At 45.6% G+C, this 4844-nt stretch overlaps 1 pseudogene; it reads right to left on the reverse strand.

Annotated features, from left to right (window-relative positions):
• Positions 1–275: 275 nt before the first annotated feature.
• On the reverse strand, positions 276–573 carry LOC138481775 (large ribosomal subunit protein eL37 pseudogene; annotated as a pseudogene).
• Positions 574–4844: the final 4271 nt, after the last annotated feature.

The following is a 4844-nucleotide window of genomic DNA, read 5'->3' on the forward strand; positions in this document are numbered from 1 at the left end:
TCAGAGGAATAAGAACATTCCAGACACATCACCTCCAACCTCAACCACTGACACTGACAACCCCACCAAGAAGGCATGATCTTCAAACAGCCTGTGCCACCTACAAAATAGTCACAACCAAAAAACCACACTAAATGCCATAGAAACGTGACGTCTGCGGTGGCCAATGCACCGTATGACTACAGTGCAAGCTTGGAAAACTAGTGAACCAGCCCTTTTCTGCTTTTCTTTTTTTTTTTTTTTGTTGTGCAACAACATTTATTTAACAAAAAATCTTAGGATGAGCTGGAAGCTGCAACTGCTGCTCTCTTCGGTTTTGGTGTTGTAACATCACAGTGTATATTCCTGAATCTATAGTAGACAACCTTCAAGTTACTCATACAGCCTATACCAGTGGTGTTATGCCTTTTATCCTTAGCACTTCAGTTATACGATCGCTTACACTTAGCTGGATAGCCACACTTGCCACAGGTACATTTCTGGAAATGGTATGCCTTGGATCCGCAGCGACGGCACAGTGTGTGTGTGTGTCTTATTACGGCATTTACCAAATGACGATGTGCACTTCGTCATCCTGCCCCAAAAGCCCACACGATAGAGCCCTTTTCTGCTTTTCACCTGTCTCAGGAGCAGGTTTATACTGCTGATAAGATGAATCCCTGCATCCTACCTTCCTGAAGAACCGGAAAGTCCTGATTTGAAAGAACATGTCACCAATTTCTGTTCCCTTCGATCAATGCTACTTCTCTCCTTCCAGAGCTTCCATCATCACTGCTCCCCTACCCATTCCAGATACATCTGTAACCACTGCATCTTACCGATAGTCCCCCCTTACATGGGTCTCCTATGTGTCCCCTATGTGCAGTGCTCAGTTGCTTCCCAGCTAGATTTGCATTTTATAAATCCCAAACATACAAAGATACATACTTTCCAGCAAATATGCATTTGGTTACAAAGCACATGGTACATAATTCACAAATATTTGTGCTGGAAAAATCATGAGATTCCTTGAGCATCTCACAGTTGATTCAGATACTTTGCAACCTATCAACACCAAACACAGATGTACCAAATCTGGAGCTGTCTGGAGCATCTTTGAGATGATTATGTTCAACTGTAATTGTCAAAGGTTTGCTCAAAAGGATCTCAGAGAAACCCCATGCATATGTACATTTGGTCTAGTTTTAGACTTTGCGAGTCAGGTCTAAGGTGATAATATCACATTTGATATTCAGACAGGGTATGGCTTAACTATCTCTAGCCACACATTATAGGGCAATGCTCCTTGTAAGTAGTTCTAGTGCCTAAGGTTGAGGTTCCCCTCCACTTTTTGCTGGATTTCCTGGATTCATAACTGTATTTTTTCTCTCAGACAAGCTTAATCTGAACTTTGAGGCAGAGAGTGGCCCTGTATTTTGACTCTGCTTTCAGAGTCCCAAAGACCCCAAATGCAGATGTACTGCAAAGTTACCCCATAGTGTACCAGATATGGTACTCCCCTCAATTAATCATGTGGCCATGTTGATGGCAGCTTTTCCTTTACTGTACCACACAAGCTACGACATGTGCTCCTGTGACACACACTCCTATGACACCCTCTTACCACATACTCCTATGGCACATGCTCCTACAACACCTGGTCCTATAACACACACTCATATGACAAGTGCTCTTACAAAACATGTAGCAACAACAAATGCACCTATGACACACGATCCCACAACACACAATTCCACGACAAACACTCTTAGTAAACATGGTACCGCGACACATGCACCTACGACATTTACTTGTATGACACGAAATTGTACAACATGTGTCCCTATGATGTACCCTCTCACCACACATTCCTACAACATGTTCTCCTACAACACCTACTCTTACAACACAAGTTATTGGGACAAGCTCTTATGACACAAGCTCTGAGTGCCTCATTACCAGGATCAGCTGATCCTTCAAGGAAGTGGACCACACGCTCGTGTGTGCACCTCTAAATCATCTTTCAGCTGATGTGCAAAACCTGAAACCACGTGCTCTCTGCATGCAACTTTAAATCAGTATCAGCTGTTCTGCATGTAGAAACTGAGCTCTCCACGTGCTCCTAAAGTCGGACCTGCTTTGTTTTTACTTTTCCATGGCCTCACTCCTGCTGGGAGCTCTCCTCCACTAGGTAAGCATTGTGGACTTCACTCTTTGTCACAGGCCCCCTCTCTGCAACGATTAATCAGCACATTGGGCTTTGTCTGTGTAAAGGAAAAAAATTTAAAATAAAAAGACAAGATACAATATTTTTCGGATTTGGTTTCACAAGCATAATCAAATGCAGCATTATTCTCTGAAAAGCACATGGTAATTGAACTCATGTTTTTCGCACAGCATTCAGCTGTGGGTGCTCTTGAAAAGGAGTAACTGCAAGCCTTTGCCCACCATTACAGTATCCTGACCCCATTCCAAGATGGCTGCCTGAAGCTACTGCAGCCTGTGTAGCCTGCCCTGGCCCCCTGATCATTGGCTATGTCTGATTTTTTTCTACCAATCATTGAGACCGGGAGGCGGGAGCCGGCCTGTTTTCAAAGGCCCACTTCTAAGGCCCCTGTCTGCTCCCTGTCCACTTCTGGGATGCTACATGAACCTACTACCGCTAAGTGATCCATACTGGAGCTGCCAGCTCACTCAGCTATGAAAATGAACTACCATGACTCTCTTACTTCCCTCCCATGGGTTAGTTCCCTTCTTCTCTTTACCCTTTCATTTCCCTTCATGGACCTTCACTCTCCCCTCCACCTGTGCCAACTGTTCTCCGTGATATGCACTCTTTGTGCTTGTTTCAGCATTTACCTCTAACTCATAACTCACTCTTTTTACATATGGTGCCTAGCATTTGCATTTGAAAGTCAAATGTGGATTGTTTTTGTAATTCAAATCTGAGTGTGTTATTGAAAGTCAAATGTGGGTGTGTTATTGAAAGTCAAATCTGGGTGTGTTATTGAAAGTCAATTTTGGGTGTTATATTTTAAGTCAAATGTTGGTTGTTTTTGTAATTCAAATCTGGGTGTGTTATTTAAAGTCAAATTTGGATGTGTTATTCTAATTTAAATTTTTGTGTTTTTGGTTCCATTTTCACTTTGGCCCTGAATTGTAACCTGCCAGCCCAGTGACTGTTCCATTCCGCCGCATTTGCATATTTCTCCTATTTCCTCCTCTCTCTACCTGTCCATGGCATTATCTGTTTCTCCTATCTATTCTAACTGCTTCTCTATCAACCATCCTTTCCTTTTCACTAAGTCTGGTAAGAAGAAATTTAAAAAGCATATCCTGGCCTCCAACCCAGGTCTCCCTATTGCTTATACCTATTCCAGCGCCTCTGCCAGACAAACCCTCATTGACATCCACTTTGTTGATCCTTCGCCAGATCTATGGACCCCTCATGTGATCTCTGTACTCTGTCCTGTCTCCTCCTGTCCCATTAATGGTGGCACCCGCTGGGAAGTCCTCATGGATTTCTTTGACTCATCCAGAGTCATCGTTAATGTCTACCTAAATGGTACTGTCATGGTGCAAGGCCCTCAGGCCAATCTACGACCCTTTGATAGATGTTTCCCTCACCCCATCAACTTCCTCTCATCTCCAACTATCCCATACTCTCCGCCCTTGGCCACCTTGCTCTTTTTTCCCTCCCCCTCTGCCCCTTCTCACGCTCCCTCCTCACCCCTGAAGGGTGTACCTCTGGTTTGTACCCCTCCCCAGAAGGTCTTTAAGGCTGGAAACATTAGTCAACTTTCCACTCTCAGCCCTCGCTCTGCTGTCAAACACTCATCTGACATCTGCCACCTCCTAGAAGAACTTGCCCTTGATGTCCTCGGTCTTACCGAGACATGGTTCACAGCCAGCTCTGTCACAAGCTTTGACACTCTCCCCCCTGACGGCCACAAGATCCTCTCCACCCCTAGATCCACTCGGACTGGAGGGGGGAAGCCATAATATTCCCTGAGTGGATTCCTGCCTATATCATCCCTACTCAGACTTAATCCTCCTTCAAATGGCTTGTCTGCAGGTTCTCTCTCTCTCCTAGCCACTCTCTTACTGTTGCTACTCTCTACTGGCCCCCTAGTCAAATCACCTATTTTCTCTCCAAGTGGGCAGACCTCTCCTCCTCCCTCCTGGCCTCTACCACTCAACTCCTCCTCCGTGATGACCTCAACATCCATTTAGATTCTCCCTGTTCCTCATCTCCACTCTTTCACAACCTCTGTGATTCACTCTCCCTCTCTATCCTCCCCTCCGGCACAACTAATTCAGCTGGTCACACACTTGATGTCTTGATCTACTCTGGCCTCCCCCTCTCTACTCCCCTCACCACCCCTCTCTCCTGGAATGATCACTGCCTCCTCGACTCTCATCGTTCCATCTCATCCCCTCAAACCAAGTACCCCTTTGACTGCCACCTAACTTTTCGGACATCCAGCCCATGAAGCATGTGTCAGTCGAGGCTTTCGCTGCCACCTTCTCCCCCCCTGCACATTGGGCTGACTCACACCCTGACACAGCCCTGTCCATGCTCTACTCCTCTATTTCTGCTATCCTCAATGTCTTGACCCTGTCATGAGGATCCGTTTGAAGTCCAAAGCCAAGTGTAATTCTTGGTATGACTCTGACCTTACCACACTAAAACGTAAGTGCAGGGTGGTTGAGAGTAAATGGAGGACTTCCTGCTCATCCTCCAACAAACTGGCCTGCCACCTGCTCCAAAGGCAATACCGACTCTCTGTCCACACCGAGAAGAGAGCCCAAATTCAAGCCTGCATCTCTGTGGCATCAAACAACTCGGCCACATTCTTTAAAAT

The sequence above is a fragment of the Ambystoma mexicanum genome, chromosome 5p (genome assembly GCF_040938575.1).
Source record: "Ambystoma mexicanum isolate Mex_15411 chromosome 5p, UKY_AmexF1_1, whole genome shotgun sequence".
Lineage (NCBI taxonomy): Eukaryota > Metazoa > Chordata > Amphibia > Caudata > Ambystomatidae > Ambystoma > Ambystoma mexicanum.